Source organism: Lissotriton helveticus, chromosome 1_1 (genome assembly GCF_964261635.1).
Source record: "Lissotriton helveticus chromosome 1_1, aLisHel1.1, whole genome shotgun sequence".
Classification (NCBI taxonomy): Eukaryota; Metazoa; Chordata; class Amphibia; order Caudata; family Salamandridae; genus Lissotriton; species Lissotriton helveticus.
In genome coordinates this window covers 1,234,508,919-1,234,526,804 of record NC_136057.1, presented here as the reverse complement: position 1 = coordinate 1,234,526,804, position 17,886 = coordinate 1,234,508,919, and the positions used below count along the sequence as shown (strand labels likewise).

Here is a 17,886-nt window from a genome sequence, read left to right as displayed (position 1 = left end):
CCCGTTGCTCAGGGACATTATGGCATCCCGTACCTCATCCAGCTCAAGTGGTGCCCCCAGAAACTGTCTGTGGACATCGCTTATCCAGCAAAGTGCTATATCCCCCAGATAGCTATCCAGGTCAAACTCCCCAGCGGCTCTCAAGGTATACAATTGTTTGTAGTGTGCCTGGAGTGTGTTGAGTATACCATCATTGTCTTTGTGCACCTCCCCATCTGCTGCAGTTAGTTCCAAGATTGTGTTCGAACCTCGTGCCATCCTCACTGCCATGGCCAGTGCTCTTCCTGGTCTCCCTCCCTCATTATAAGCACGGGCTCGCCAGTGTTTCCCTTTGAAATGTACCTCTCTCTGCGCTTCCGCTTCGTACTCCGACAGTTTAGTTCTGAACGCGCTGTGCGCCTCCCCATCAATCCCCTGCGACATGCAAGTCTCTAAAGCTCTCAACTCCTCCTCCAATCTGCATAGTGTTCGCTGTATATCCTTTAGCACCCCCGAGCTTTTAGCTATACACCACCCCCGTACCGTAACCTTAAACGCCTCCCACACTGTTTCTACACTATCCACCGTGTCTTTGTTACGGGGAAAGAAGTCTTCTATGTCGGTTCTGAGTTCCTCGCAGAAGACGGTGTCAATCAGGATGTTGGGATGTAGTCGCCAGGGCGGGCGTCGTTTGTGAAAACCAGGCATATCTAAAGATAGGAGAACAGGGCAATGGTCGGAGTGTGGTCTGGGTAAATGTCGAGAAGTTAGAACGTTCGGGGCCAAATTCTGGGACACGAAGATGTAATCAATTCTAGCCCATGTGCCCGTGTAGGACGTAAAGTGTGTGCCCTCCAGCAAATCAGGATGTAAGTGTCTCCAACTATCAATCAACCCTCCCTCCTCAACTATCCCCTCAAGGGAATCTCTCGCCTTGGTGTGGTATGTTGAGCATCCATCTGCTCTGTTCAGTCTCGGGTGTAAGGCTACGTTAAGGTCTCCGCCCCAGACCAGATACCTGGAGCCAACATCCATTATACCTCCCCAGAGTCGGGTGAAGAAATGAGGGTCATCAACATTGGGAGCATAGCAGTTGGCAATAGTAATCGTCTCCCCGCCCAGCCTCCCCCAGACAATGACATATCTACCCTCTGTATCAGTTTGTTGCCCCTGTAGCGTGAATGGGAGATTTCGGTGTATAAGAATGGCAGTGCCTCTAGCATATGAGGAGAAATTCGAGAAAACCCTCACCCCCGCCCATCTCGCACCGAATGTAGAATTGGTTGATGGGGGAATATGAGTCTCTTGTAGCATAATCACCTGCACATTGTGTCTATCCCAATACGCCAACAATTGTCTACGCTTACGCGCATCTTTTAGCCCTCGTGCATTCCAGGATATGAAATTACATCGGTTATCAGTCCCCGCACCTATATCGGCTTAATTGGTTGTGCTGTAAAAATGTGCGGTGCATTCCCCCCAATCGCATAGTGTAAATAACAATAATCCAATTCACTTCCCTCAAGTATATGACTGTGGCCTTTTTCTCGTGTATCAGAGCTTCATACAGTTCACGTATCAACCAAACATTCCCCCAATCCCCCCCCCCTCCCACAGAGGCAACCCCAACTTGCCAGTGCTACCTCCCTCCCCTACCCTCCCCATCTCCCTCAACAACCAGGGATGATAATAATCCCTGCTACAACAACAGTAACAGCATGGGTAATACCCGTTAGGGACCATTCTAGGTGGCAACACAACAACCCCTCTTCTCCATCAGCTGCCCATGGCAGACCAACCTCAGCTATCAGGAGAGAGGGGGGTACCTGGCGACGCAGTACAGTTTCAGCGTGTCCCAGGCCTCAGCCCTCGCCCATCTTGTCGGGAAGGGGGAGACGGATGGGCCGTAACTACAGCCCCCATCACTCTGTGTACCCCATATCAGTACTCACATACAGGAACCACTGCAACATCCAATGGTGTAATAGCAGCGGGGTCAGTGTTCATCATCTTCAAGCCGGTCGTTTCCGCGGTCAGGTTCATCCGCCTCCTCCCTATGCTGGTGTGCTGAACGTTTTACTTGCTTAATGAAGTCCTCAACCTGCTGCGGTTTCGTGAAAACTTTTTGGCGCGCTTCATAAGTGATTCGCAGTCTAGCCGGATAGAGTAATGCATAGTCAATTTGTAGGGACCGAAGCTTTGCTTTCACTTCCAGAAATTTGCGCCGCTCTTCCTGTACCATTGGTGTGAAGTCAGGATAGATTGTGAATTCGTTACCATCACATACGAGCTTGTTGGAAGAGCGAGCTGCTCGTAAAGCCGCATCTCTATCCCTGTAGTTTAACAGATGGGCTATGATAGGCCTCGGCTTCATGCCCGGTTTGGGCACCGGTCCCAGGGACCTGTGCGCCCTCTCCACTATAAACTGGGGGGAGAATGCTTCCGATCCCACTGCATTCCTCAACAGGCGTTCCACATATTCCTCCATTCTACCCACATTGGTGGACTCCGGAATTCCAACTATGCGTATGTTATTACGCCGGCTTCTCGCTTCCAAATCCTCATTCTTAGCCGCTATGGTGCGCAATAAGTTATCCATTCGTGCTAGTCGTGTTGTATGTTGTCCGGAGGTGTCTTCGACATCCGATACCCGTTGTTCCACTTCCGTCAACCTCCCCTCGTGGACCTCCAATTTGTGGACTACAGCATCCATACGGGACGACATTCTGTCCACCTTGTCCGCGATGGTCGCGAATCCCTGGCGCATTTCACGAAGAAGTTCCTGGGTATCCGTGGAGGTGGTCGCCTGGTTATCAGAGGGATTGTTAGCCTCTATCTGTTTCTGAGATTCTGGGCTGGTGCGATTCGTCCTCTTAGCGGCATCAAACGTAAGCTTCGGTTGCCGCGTGTCAGGCCGACCCATCTTAGCGGCCCAGCAAAGGCGGGTGAATCCGTGAATTGGAAGACAGCAAGAGTCATTCCGCCTAAGTAATTCCACTGTTCAGCAGATCAAGCCGTGGAACTCCCTCCCACTAGCCGCTCTCCGATATGGGGCAGCACCTGCGTACGTGGTAGGGGAGTGGGGGGGACACGGGCAGCAGGCGCAGGTAGGCGATTGTCGCTATCCCCGGGCACAGCACACCCCTCGGCGTGGAACCTGGCAGTCTTCCGGTAATACAACGGTGCAGCCGTCCCTCTGAGCAACACTCAGGAGCTTGCCACCAAAATGTCAGCTGTCATAGGACGGGCGTTTGTCGTGCAGGAGTATATGCCAGGCGGGGGTAAGAAGCAGGTTCCCCAGTCGAATGTTAGAGGTGTGGGCCCAGATTCTCGAGGATTGAGGGAGTGTGCACCGCAGTTACGTGTTGCGACCAAGCTCACCCCAGGCACACACGTCGCATAGAATGAGGTCCAGTACCCCCTTAGCAATCCGGGAAGTGAGCTTATGTCCCACGCAATGCCAGGGTGGGAGGGTTATGGTATGGCGAGAGTTTGCAGCCCCGGCCCCCAGCCAGCAGCCCTCGCACCCCAGCGCTCACACGCAGGCTCAGGACGAGGTGCTATGGCCGGGGCGGTGGTTTTCACTGCCGGTGGTAATGCCTCAGGGAAAGTCCACTTATGCGCAATGCAGATGCCCAGCGGGGTAGCCCTTGCATCGAAGGCTAAGAGAGTCGGGGCTCCAGAGGGTCCAATGGCAGCAGGGCCCCTTCCCAGAACTGGCCGGTATTCTTGATGGGGAGATGGCAGGGTGGGAGTCGTGCTCCGCAGAGTCAGGCCGCGCCGGGTCAGCAGAAACAGTAGGAAAGCCTTCAGTTGCCCTCGGTAAGCAGGAGGGACAGGATAGTACCTGCTCCACTGGCAGTGTCCTTCCGTGAGGGGAAGACTGGGTCCGCTGTCCTTCACCGCCGAGTTTTCGCAGTCCTCCGGCGTTTTCGCGCCTTTCAGGGCCTAGTTGGCGTTCGCGAAGCCCCGACCTCGCGTCCGCAGGCAGGCCGTCCGGGCGTGCTGGAGTCTTCGGCAGCAATCCCCGCTGCACATTAGGATGTCTCTACCAGTGGCATACAGCATCCGATCCGCTCCAAACTTGCACCGGAGGCTCCGCGTACTCCCCTGAGCAGGCGAGGGCAATTTCAGCCCGATCAGTCGCCGATAAGAGGATCGATTACAGGATATTGGTCGCCAGGATGTGAGAGCCTTACAAAGAGGTTCCATGCACAAGTGCGCCACCTAGCGCCCCCATCCTGCTATCAATGTTAACAGAATCGTACATAACCACATGTAGTCGATGCGATAGGCGAGGAGGCAGTGCATACAAAATTACATTAGCTGTGTCATATGTTAGACCTTGGAGACGGGGATATTATTTAGACGATGTAGGAAATTCGTTCGAATACAAACATGATGTCATACAAAAATGTTCTGGCCAAATAAGGGCTATTAAGTATATTTCTTGAGGTCTGGACTTCATGGGGGTCAAAACTAGACGGTATGCTCATGTACATAACTGGTGTTCTACAATCATCATGATACAGAGTTAACGCTTTCTTAGTTATCCATGTACAGTTGAAAGTGACCGATGTAAGGTTTCGAAAGCTCAATTGGGTGATAATCAAGACAAGTGGTTGGGAGAGGAATTCAACTTAATACAAGGGACAGTCAAGGGGTGGCAATGTTCAAAAAGGGTTCGTCTGTCCAGTGTCTTTTTACAGCGAGCCATCACTGGTAGGCTCTCATTGTTTTTCTTCTTTCGTTGGCATTGTTGAGCACCGGCGGTGGAGCTATGCGTCCAGCTCTACTTCAGATCTCGCGTTGCAGGGTGTGGCCATTCTTTGCTCTTGGACCACAGTCCTGTGTTTGTCCTGTTCCTTAACTAACCTATCATAGGTACCTTAGGCGGGGTACCCGCATTCCGTTCTTCCTTCATGACAAACCCTATTCTATCTTTTGTGCTGTCTTTCGTCTCAGAGTCAAGTTCAAAAATTCCATATGAAAAAAGGGGCGTGCTTTGGGAGGCCGAGGGAAGAGAGGGTGGAGTGGGATCAGATCTGAAACGGACCAAGGAGGGCAGAAATTTCACGCAAGTGGGCCAATCAATCGGGCACAATGGGCTGGGACTTTCGGCACGAGCTCATCAACGTGCAGGGGCTTCTGGGCGGCCCTTCTTGCCTTCACTTTCCACGCTGAGAACGGTGCCTTGTCCCGCAACTCTTTGCTCTGTGGCTCCACCTTGGTCGAGGTCATAGATATTCCTCGATCTGCAGCTAGGCTGTGCGTCACATCCGGCCCCTCTCCTCCGACGACTGCACGTTATCCTTAAATGAGTACAAAAAAAAGTTTTTTTAGAGAATTGGCAGGGGAAGACGTTTACACACTTTAATTTCTCTCCCAACCCCAAGTAGTTGGGGAAACGTTCATTGGTCACGATAGGGTGGATGCTTAGTAATCCTTACATCGGTGTATGTTGTTAACTCATGCATCATTGCTGTAGTGCAGGTCGGCAAGCATTTTTTTTATTTTCAAACAACATGTCTGTCTAGCGTTTTACTCTTGTTATATTTGCGAACGTGGCAAGAAGTCTGATATCTAAAAAATTACATAGTTTATCGAATTCAAACCGGCTCCTTCAGTAGAGACTCGCGTTTGTCTAAAACAAATCCTGTTGAGCTATATGTTTCTTCAAGGTCTGTTAATTTATAAAAAATGTGAAATGCTGTTATCATGGGACTATAGCTACAGTCTTTAAGATTTTCTGGGACGGCTGGTACAGAACTGGGACCATTCTGGAGGAACGGGGACGTATCGGACATTCTATTTTTGTACAATGGGCGGTGGTAATCCGAACGATGAGGGTGGTGTTACCAAAGTACTTAAGACAAAAGCCACTGACATATAGTTCCCTTTTTAAGGGTCAGATTAGGGGACATCAGTCATCTCACCTGTCCTTTCTTTCTCAGCCAATTAAGTTTCATCATTTTACAGAAAGGAGAGGCAGTAATATGGCAAAATACGATCGTTTTGTTTCTGTCAATTTGTTCAAACACTGTTGTGTCTAAAAGCCAATTATTCCCGTACCGGCGATGTACAGTGTCGTCATTTATTCGAAAGGGAGCCAGGGAGCCCTCAGAGGGAGAGAGCGTCGTGCGTACCAAATAGGCTATTAGTACACGTACAACATAAAAAGAGGGAGAGAGAGAGAGAGAGAGAGAGAAGTGTACAATAATAGGCTATTCAGTGCACACACATATAGATCAGTACGGGTCAGTTTCACGTATAAAACACAAGCTGAGGGAAAACATAAATTCATAGTTTACGTATACACAAATACCAGATAGGGTGCGACAGTACATACATCAAGTACGAAAACTTAAGATAAAAGGGCTATTTTTGGCGAAAGAGCCTTTTCATGCGTGTTGCATATTTTCAGTACTCCATTTAATTCATTTGGGGGTCGAGCTCTTCGTTCTCCTTCCTTCCTAATAGCAGACAATTTCTGTTGGTAACCTCGCTTCAATAAATACTTACTCCTTTTAATTGGTCGGACACTGGTCCAGTCGTGGTCCAGTCGTGCTTATACTCACGGTGGGGGTCTTCCAACATCTAACAAATGACGATCCAAGTTGAGGTAAAGGAGGGGTGTCTGTCGGATGTGCGATGGTGCAATTCTGACTTTTCTATGAGGATGGAAGAAGAGGGGGTGAATCTAAAACATGACAATATCCCTAATTTCTGGGCTGAGGGGGGATTTTGGATGAACCCCAACCCGGGGTATCCTTAACTTTTCTCATCTAGTCTGCACATTAAGTTGACTCACTGGTGCGCGTCATTTAGGGCGTTCATTTGGGATATCGGTTGGGGTCCGAGGTACTACAATAAACCTTCAAGTTTCTGGCGTAGGCCACTCTCCGATTCACTAGCTCCAGAGAGGGAGAGAGTCGTTCCTAGGTAAGGTAAGTGCTATATTCTTTTTCGTCCTTCACATGCAGGTATCATGTTCGGACTCGTTTTTCTTATTCCATTAACCGCTCGATCCATACCTCAGTCATACAAAAAAAAAAGCATTAGTCCGTCAACCCAGACGTGCGCCACACATGAGCATTCATACAACACAAATCGGGGCCCACGCGCGCATTCATACCATACAATTCTTCTTCTTTCTGCGTGTAACACGGTGCATTCTGGGTCTTCTCCATACTCCAGCTGAAATTCCGATATTAACCTGCAGAGAAAGAGAAGAGGGGGGGGTGACAGCGTACAAAGCACATCAGCGCGCAAAAACACGAAAATGTTTTTACCTACCACGTGCCTAACTTATCTTCTTTGGGAAGCAGTACCTTGCATCTCGGCATTGCAGCCCAGAGGAACTGGTCTATTGTCCTATTCATAGATATATCTAAATATCCGGATCCTTTACCTATTGCTTATGCTGCAGGAATGCAAAAATACGACAGATCTTGACTATTCTTTTCGCATTGTTCGTATGTACCATGCCTTTCTAATTTTTCATAACCAAAATTGCTTCATTTTACTTGTCCTTTATTTATTTTGAAAATAATAGCCTTTATCCGAGAACCTACCAATCTAAGTGACTGATATGAGGCTAGTTCTACATATTTTCTTTTTTTTTTCTTTTAAAACCTTGATTGAAAAAAGATGTCAGCATAAAAATACGGGCCTACAACCACGTGGGCCGGCCACGGAGCAAACTGGAATCGTATATGACGAGGGGACATTTACACTGTAGAAAAAACGTAACGGGCGGGCCATTAGGTTGCAGGAACTAAGGTGTCTAACAGTTGCGGAATCGGTGGACGTTGATTTTATAATCAAGGTACGACAGGACCAGTGACAATGAAATTATCTAGCTATACATTTGCGGGCAAGTACCATGAGTAACGTTAATTCGAACTTTCAATAGTACAGTAATCAATAATAAATCAGAACTTAATATCAATAGGGATGTCCAAATGTTCAATCAGTACCCGTCCCCGCCCGCCATGTGCTCCAAAACTGCATACATATCTCATGATATCAAGGCTGAGCAACCAGTACACATCAAGGAATTGCGAGTCTCATTTATACCGGCGCCATTTTGGGCGAGGCCGGGCAGGTCCAGAATATAGTCAAAATGTCTCCACCAACCAGCGGTCGGACCAGAACCCCTTTCGGCAGTCCAAAAAAGTTCCGTTAAATGACAACAGAAGGGACAGGCAACAAGAACCATCAGTCAAAGAGAGGAGGGCAAGTTCTTCCCTACCGGGTCACGTTGGGGCTCCACCGGAACTGATCGAATTGGTAGTCTACAGTGTTTCTGGATGTTTCAGACTAAAGCTGGCATCAGTATGAGAGCACCACCATCCCGTGGCTACGTCATGGCCATTCCGCGGCTACGTCGTGGCCATTCCGCGAGCAATCATGGCAGTCGCTCCCCACCGGAAGTCTGCGGGAGTCGGGGGCCCAGGTGACTCTTGTAGAATCTTCAAGGCTGAGGGGACGCTTTCGGGAATGGGGCCCATGCCCTAGCAGTCAAGCGTCCGAGTTCCAGGTTTGCCCAGAGCCATCCTTGCAGGCCAGGCCCAAGTCTGTGGAGCCGACCGCCATTTCGTGAGCTCCGTGGCAGCCGCCTGTCGCTGTACCGCAAGAGCGGGTGCAATTCAGCCGGATGGTGGGTGAGACGCTGTAGCCGCAAGAGCAGGCGAAACTCAACCGGCAGAGTGAGGCACTGTGCCGCAAGAGCGGGTGAGACTCAGCTGGCCGAGCGAGGCACTGTGCCGCAAGAGCGGGCGCAACTCAGCTGGCCGAGTGAAGCGCTGGGGTGCAGCTGAGGAACCTCCACCTGGGGAGGTGGGGGAGGCTCGTTCGCGCCGCCTCTCCCTCCCAGTGCACCCCACGCCGTCTCCTGGCGCAGGTATATGTGATGGTCGGACCAGGCAATAAGAGGGGGGGGGGTCATCAGCGAGGCATTCACCCCCCCCCCCCACCCGTGGCTCGCTGGATGCCACCTCAGGGTGGACGAATGGGAAGGCCAGTACAACAACATCGTGGCCGTGGTGCTTCCGGGCCATCCACCCAACGACCTCTTCGGCCGATGGCTGCCAGCAAGGCCTTGGCACGTTGGGTAGCCTCCGGCCTATTCGCTCAACGGGCCGCTACCGACGCTACCTCGCCGGCTGATGGCTTTTGTAGACTTTTTATAGCCCAAAGCCTACTAAAAAGTAGCTCAAAGTCACCCAACATTGAAGGCGGGACAGGAACAGCGTTAAGCAGACGGCGAATGCATTTGGGCTTGTTGTTGCAGCCGCTGCCATGTAAATAGTTGTTTAATAAAAAGTCTTAAATAGTTACTTTGCTGGGGTGTTGTATATATTTATAATATTTGCATACTGTTTGTCGTTATTTGTGCGGGGTGGGCGGTGGAGCCGAGCTGTCTTGCAGCCATCATGGCGTCGAGCTCGATTCTTCTCACTAGTTTCATATTTCTCATGAGGGGTTGTTCCTAATGTTTCTATTTTAGCGAGGTCAGAAAAGAGATCCCATCAGTGGCCTACTGATTTTGCTCGATTCCTTTTGTTTTTCCTAACGATTTTTATGTTTTTGTTTGCTAGCACGATACAGCGGCTAACCCGCAAGTTTTTTTATATATATTTATGTCCTTTTTATTAGGGGCGTCTTCCGGTGGAGCCGGATGATCTACCTCTAATAAACGGTCCGGGCTGAACCAACTACCAACAAACGGGGCAAAGATAGGCATGACAGGTTACAAAGGGGACAAAAGTCTGCACTACCTATCCTTCACTATTCACAAAGACTAAACAGAGCATGGCGACCCTGTGCTTATTTGTAAATAGAGAATAACCCAAAGAGAACCAATTCCGAACGATCAATGTTCGGTCAAACAATCAATCAAATGAGGGATAAAAATAGGCACGACGTATTACAACGGGGGCAAAAACCTGCGTTACCTATGCTTCACTATTCACAAGGACTAAACAGAGTATTGCGACTCTGTGCTTTTTTGAAAATAGAGAATGATCCAAAGAGAACCAATTCCAAAACAGTAAATGCTTGGATAACAATCAATCAAATGGAGAGGGAAGTAGGCACGACGGATTACAACGGGGGCAAAGGCCTGCGTTACCTACCCTTCACTATCTGCAAAGACTAAACAGAGTATGGCGACTCTGTGCTTGTTTGCAAATAGAGAATCTCTCAGAAACAATCAAATGAGTAATACTAGTATTTTCAAACAATCAAACAATCAATTCGCAATTCGTCGTGTTTACATGACCTTACTCGGACCGCATGGACAGTTTCTCGTCTTCCGCTTCCAGCGCCTGATCGTCCTCTATTCTCCGTAATTGCTGTGGCACTCCTGATGGTTCCCAGTCAGGACCGTAGATCACTCGAGAGAGGTCTGCTCGGAACCGGTGAAGTTCGGATGATCGGCTGCCAGACGAGGGTCTATCGGGCAGGTGCACTTCCTGATCGTTGCAGTCATTCACTCTGTCGTTGGGACCTCTCTCACTGGATCCACGCGTCGCTGATGGGCCCCACGTTTGGGACGCCAATTGTCGAAAGGTAGGGCCGAATTCGACCAAGAACCCTTCAGTATTTGCCCGGCGTTAGCCGCCTCTCATACCATTCGGGATTACCAAACAAAGAGGCAGGCGCTGGAGACAGAAGGCAGGAAACAGGAGTTTATTCCGACGGAGCAGAACACGTCAAATCAGACAACAGGGTATCTTCTCGAGGTGCTCTAAACGCATCTTTGAGGCCTGGCCTCTTATAAAGAGGTTTATTGCTTTATTACATGAAACACATTCTTGTCAATACTTGATGTACGGAAAGACATCCTCGGAATCCCCGCTTCACCCCCGTTCCCACACATATTTACAGTAGAGTTCCCACCTCAACCTCAGCATGTGGTCGTTGTCGCGCAGCTGGACATTCTGCTGGGAACGGGAAAGTGGGCGATCGGTCGGATCTGGAGGTGTGAGGGTATTGATTAACCACCGCTCCTTTGATGTGAGGCGAGGTCCTACTGTAGGGGGCCATAACCTGCATCTGTCGGGCTAGGTGATGGCCTGGAATCGGGCAGGGAGGAAGAGGTTATCAAAAAGGGGCCTGTTCTTTGAATGAGATGAAAGAGCGAGGGGGTTCAGCACGGGATGTGGCTCAGAGACAGGGTCGCGCTAGAGGTGCGCTTATGGCCCAAGCAGGAGAAACCGGGGGCTGTCGGGGCGCGGGGGAATGCTTGCGAGGCTGGGGTGTGAGGGGGAGAGGCGCGCAGGCTATTGGCAGTGGGCAGAGAGGTCGTGACACAAAAATGGCTGCCACCTACTTTCGTGATGGGGCCTAAAAGGGACAAGATGGCGTGGCTACTGTTTTCATGGTTGTCGCTCTACTTTCAACAGTGGCTGTGGTGAACATAAATGAACGCCGCTTATGTATACCGATTGTAGTCATTTTCCACAACTATAGTCTCCTTCTTTTGATGTAGCTCATTTTTATTAAGTGGTTGTGGAATGAGTGATTTACTCCAGTATTAAGTGCTAGATCTTTGTCTCAGTTTAATAGGATTGTACGTCTCCGTTAAGGAGCAAATTCCCATCTTATGTGTCTGCGTGCAGAAGGGATAGGTTCTAACCTCTCATTCCACTGTAGGAACACGAATTAGGAAACAAGAAAGCCTTTCAGCTGAATGATTATGTCTTAGTTTTACATCTGATTCCAGGTAATACCTTGGTGGGCAAACACAATTTTAAAATACTGCCAGTACTGCTCTTTTGTCAATCCCTCATCTTAAAACTGCAAATGTCCATCTTTGGGGCTTATGTCCTTACAAGAAAGATTTGGTTATGAATCTCTACACTCTGTGATCCAGAGGCTCAAGGAGATTTCAAATAGTCTTACTGTCTTTTATTGTTACCGTCTTATGATTTGAATCTAAATAGTGAGCATTAAACATTTTCAGGTTACATCTTTCAAAGTAGGTTATTTATTTTATGTATGTATAAGTCTTATAAAGTGCAACAGCTACCCAAAAAGGGGTTCCCAGCACTGAACAAAAGAGAAGGAAAACAGATTAATGCTTAAAACAACCTGGTCTTTAGACCCATGCGAAATCCAAGCACAAGGTGCATTTCCGCTGAGACTTAGGTAGTGAGTTCCACAATTTTGGACATAAGACTGCAAAGGAACGACCTACCATATGAGCCAAGCGAAACCTAAGGCCTAGTTTAGCGACCTCAGCGAATGTGGAGGCAGGTAAGGCACCACCAATTCATTGATATAGGATGGGCCTGGCCTGGCTCTAGCCTTGAACATGTAGCACAGGGCCTTAAATTGAATTTGCTTCATTACTGTTAGCCAGTGAAGCTCTTTAAAGAGGTGTAAAACCAAAGAGTACTTCAGGAGCCGAAACAACAGTCTAGCGGCGGAATTCTGCACCATCTGCAGACACCAAATGCATGCTTGATCTATACCTAAATAGAGGAAATTACCATTATCAAGTCTAGATAGGATTCAGGCTTGAATGACTGTCATTTGGGCTGACTGGGGAATCTTCCAAATGATCCTTCCCACCCACTTGAGCACAGCAAAGCAGATGGAGGTACCCTTGATCTCCTGGGGCGTCAAAGAAAGATGCTCATCCACAACAAAGCCCAAGTTCTTAACTTTGGGAGATGAGTCCGGTAGGGTGCCAAGGGAACCAGGGCAATATTGTGGGCCCCAGAGTTGTGGACTCTTACCCAGGATCATGACTTCTGTCTTATTGTAATTAAGCTGAGGGAGTTGTTATTCATCCAAATGGAGATTTTTCTCAAGCCCTGATTAAGATTGGATGGTCCATGATCCTGTGATGGTGACAAGGAGAAGATAATTTGAGTGTCATCTGCGTAAGAGAATAGAGTCAAACCACAATTCCCCACTACCTCTGCCAGAGGGTGGGCGCAGATATTAACATTGTGCGAACCACTGAGACCTGTAGACTCTGGAAGTCAAAGCCTGCATTACTGATCTGCCATTGGCCAAAAAGACTTAAAAATTCGATCCTTTAGAAATTAAATTATCCAGGCAAAGGCTGTACCTTCTGGACCCAGGGTTGCTTTTCTTTTGAGCAAGATGGAATGGAACACAGTTTCAAAGGGAGCGCAAAGATTTAATAAAATGAAAGCGGCAATTCCACCCCCATCCTGGAGTCTCCTAAGATGATCTGTGACTCCTAGGAGGGAGGATTCAGTGCTGGGCCTCGCCTTGAAGCCAGACTGCAAGAGATGAAGAAGATTTGGGGCCTCCACGTGTGTTGTAAGTAGAGCATTCACAGGTTTTTCCAAAATGTTGGAGAAACTAGGCAGCAGGGAAATTAGTTGGAAGTTCGACGAATTAGTTGGATCCAGGTTAGGTTTTTTAAAAGTGGAAGAACCATAGCATTCTTCTAAATCTGTGACACATGACCATTCAGTAAAGAAACGTTGAGGAAATTCATCAACTCCTGTGCTATCTAAGGGTCCAGAAACCAACGCTTAGAGGGTGGTAAGAGATCCAGAGGGAGAGACAGATTTAATTGACTGTAAAGTTGTCAGAAATGTCACAGTATCCAAAGGAGGCCATGTTTCAAACTCATGATAGGATCCGAGCTATGTGTGCAGTCATTATGCTCTTCTGGCTATTGGTTTCGGATATAGCTATTGGACAAATGAGATGGATAGCTGCCACCTTTTTGGTAAAAAAAGAAGAGGGCAAGCTCCTTCCACAGAAGCGGAGAGAGTAAGGGTGCTGTAGATAGTTTACTGGGGTCCCAAAGTTCTATTACTACATTGAAGTGTGTAGTAGGATCATTTTAGGCATTTGAGATTTTTTCAAAGTAAAAAAATGGCATGTGTTGTTCTTCAAAACCCACAATAATATTTTTATCGCTGATTTATGCCGATTTTTTGGATCCTCATTGTAAAGACTTCCTCCATAGTCTTTCTAGGACCGTACAACATTTTTTTCCCCAGCCGGACTGATTTGTTGAACTATGGTGTTGGGGGAAAGATCTAGTAGAGTTGGTAGTTGAGCTCTGAAGAATAGTCTCCAGAGCATTAGAGAACAAGCTAACTAACCCTTGATCCATATCAACTCTTAACTCCAAGGTAGGTTTGGTGCTTAGGAGAAGTGAGTTCAAGGTGGGAACATCAAGTTTAGACCATTTCCTATGCTTTGTTGTAGGTTTAGATGGCCCTATGAGCGGGGAAAGCGAGGTCTTGATGGCAAATCGTACAGCAAGATAGTTTGATGGGATGGGAGACTCAATGGACAGGTCCTTCATGTTAGAAAAATTAGGATCCAGAAGGTAGCTAGCCACTTGAGTAGGAGGCTTATTACAGAGGGCCAAATTAAGGAAACCCTGATCCACAATAAGGGTGGTGGCCTGGCTATACTTGGGATCTTACAAATGAATATTCAGGTCTCAAAGTCGTAAAAGGATGGCAGAATTCAAAATATAGGGGGCCAATAGATCTGGAATGGAAGTACACCAGTACCTGTCGTAGCCTGGGGGATGATAGATCACAGCTCCAGATATAGTAAATGTGTGTGTCAGGGAAAGAGAAAAGAACAGAGCTCACAAGCAGGAAATGGAAGTTCTTCTATTTTGAATGTATATGCATTCTTAAAAATGATAGCAATCCCTCTCCCGTCCTATTCAATCTATCTCGCCTAACAATCAAGTAGTTGGAAGGGAGTACAGCGATCAATGCAGGTAGAGATCCATCATAAAGCCAAGTCTCTGTGAGCGAAAGGGTGTCAGGATTATGTTCCCATACAAAATGAAATAGGTTTTGCTGATGCTTCACAAGAGAATGGTAGATAATACTTACAAAATTCATGCATGCCGTTTCTGCCTAAAGGCAATGTAGAAACACAGTAGTCTGCTTTACAAATCAACCTATTAGCACATGAGGCAACATGTTGGAGAAAACAATTGCGGAAATTGCAGATTGACGGGCTCACACCTAGATCTATAATCTGGCAACCAGCAGGAAGAACTGGCCACAAGGCCAAAGGTTGCTCAGATGAATATGTCAGCCTATTTAATGAAGGTGGACCAGGGTTCCTGGCCCTGGTCGGATGCGGTCGGGTGCAGACGGGCTTGCTTTGGGTGCGCCTTTGGCTTGGCAGCAGCGCTTGTCCACTGCGCGACTTTGCTGCAGTCCGCATTTGCAGGTTTGAAGCGCTTACAGATTCTGCCCCGTCACACAATAGGTTCCCCCCCAGCTTGAGCAAATGGCGATAATTTCTATTTAAAACAAACTGTGCATCAATAAAACAATACAAAGCAGAGATCGCTGCTTAGTTTCGGTTTAAAAGCTCAGTGCAAAATCTGATTACAGTCTTTAATGCAGGCACGACCGCACTGAAGGCCGCATTTGCAGAGTGGCAGGCTTACAGCCTTCGCCCCTGTCACACTTCCCTTAAGGCCCGAACATTGGCCTCGGGGTCCTGTGAAATAACACTTTTTTAAATAAAGGCAAAATAGTCCGTAGCATACATACAGCATGAAATCTGTAATTGTGGTAATTTTTTCAATTGCATATATTCACAATTGTTGTCACTTGCCACTCAATCCCCTTTCCGCTCGAAGAACCAATTCTTTTCAATTGGTTTTTATTGTGCTACCACCTTGTCGTCATGGCGCGTTTCGGCCGGAAACAAACGGCCTTGTTCACATGACAGCGCATGGGCGGCAGTGCCTCCTTTTAAAGTGCAAAGTGCAAAATGCTACAGCATAGAAATGGAAGACATACTGCTTATTTTGTAACGGTCATATAGATTACAGCTTAAATGCTTTTAAATTCATTTTTGAAATTTAAAGCATATAACAAAGCAATGACTTCCTAAAAGCAAATCTCTATACAAAACAGTCAATATACATAAAAGCTACCCATTTAATGTATATGGATAAAATCCTGCATAATTGTATAGTGCCAAATACCTCGATGCTGGGATATGCATATATCTGAATGACATTATTCCTACATCATATGTAAAATCCCTTTACCCCAGCTCTGGCTGAAATTTCCTGCTGTTGCAATAGTAAAGTGACTGAGTGCTGAAAAAGAATGCCCCCAATATCATATACAAACGAGAGCCCTATGTATAAATGGTATGTGCAAATGTGCAAAAAGGTGCAAAGATGAATCTTATGTGCAAGCATAGTGCAAGCTGCTTAAGCAAGTATATGATCTAATATTTCCGTATGGACAATACCTAATACCTTAAAGTGTCAGTGTGCTTATTACAACTCGGTCTGAAGAAGATAAGAGAAAAAAACACGGTAATTATCTAGAGGAAAGATCTATAGGTTGGTTCCCACAAAATGATGTACACAATATTACAATTGTTATAAAATCATTCCGACCTAAAAATCAAAAATAAATTACCTAAAATCCTCCTATTATGCAATATAACAAAATAGTTAAACACAGATGTAAAAAATTTGTAAAAAATTATTTTCAAAAGTGGAATATATACAAGTTGTTAGATACCTCTTTTCTGGTATCTAAGATAACGGGGCTTAAGCTCATATTTCAGTAATCCCCCGACATGATTAGACAATTAAACAGTCCACGAACCAATAACTCAACAATTCAATATGTTAACGTAGATACCCAGTCAATAAACACCCTATAAATACATACGTAGATAAATAAATAAATACGCACGTAAATACCGGATAAAATACACTAGGTACAATATGTAAATAGCATAAATAAGATTGTAAAAAATTGATTCCCTGGCTATTTATAGATATGTATGTAAAACTTCACAGGTGTTGAGACCTTTGGGTTGTTTGGTATCTAGCTCTAATATATATCTGGTCTCTAAACGCCGCAACCTGGCCTCTCTATTGCCACTCCTTTTGTTAAAAGGTATTGTGTCTAACACATAGTATTTAAAATATTTGAGGCTACTCTGGTGTTGTTCACTAAAATGCCTCGCCACAGGATAGCTTGGGTCTTTGTTCACGATGGCCCGAGTGTGCTGCAAGATTCTCTTATGCACTGGCAGTTTAGTGCTGCCTATGTATGTAAGGTTACAGCTACATACCAATGCATAGACTGCATATTCTGTTTTGCAAGACAAATATTTAGATATGGTGTGCTGCTTTAAGCTAAAGGCAGTTTGATCATTTTTAGTATTCACACCATATTGACAAGCCTTGCAATTTGGACACTTGTAGAAACCTGTTCTGGGGGTCAACCATGTATTGGATTCTACATCTTCTGGGTTGTTTTTCATAAGTGCATTGCCCATCGAAGTGGTTTTCCTAAAAGTTATAGATGGTTTTCTTGGCAATGCTCCCCCAATAACAGGATCTCCCATGGGTATGGGCCAATTATGTCTTATTATGGCCCTAACCCGTCCCTCCTGTCTACTGTATCCCAGTATCAATCTTGCAGGTTCCTTCAAAGTGGCATCTGTGGTAGTGTTAGACTTGGTTTTATATTGCAATAGGTCTTGCCTTGCCTGAGATCTAGTTTTGGATATTGCTGCTTTTATAGTCTGATTCTTGTACCCACGTTGTAGGAATCTATTTTTGCATTTTTCTTGATTTTCCCTCATATCTTTCTCCTCACTGAAGATTCTCTTAATTCTCAGCATCTCCCCGTAGAGGATGCTGTTAATTAAGTGAGGGGGTGGGCACTTTTCGCATGCAATATCGAATTGCCCGCTGTGGGCTTTCTAAATAGGGTTGTTGTCAGGCCATTCTGAGATACATATACCTTGGTATCTAAAAATGTGATAGTGTTGCGGCTAATGTCACATGTAAACTTTAAATTCAGATTGTTCTCGTTAATCTCAGAAACCAAATCATGTGCACTCTTAATTGACCCATTCCAAACTACAAAGAGGTCATCGATG

At 46.6% G+C, this 17,886-nt stretch overlaps 1 protein-coding gene across 2 annotated transcripts in view; it reads left to right on the top strand.

Annotated features, from left to right (window-relative positions):
• Nucleotides 1–17,886, top strand: part of TBC1D22A (TBC1 domain family member 22A) — a 2,393,943-nt gene that overhangs the window by 83,151 nt on the left and 2,292,906 nt on the right. The window lies entirely within an intron of this gene.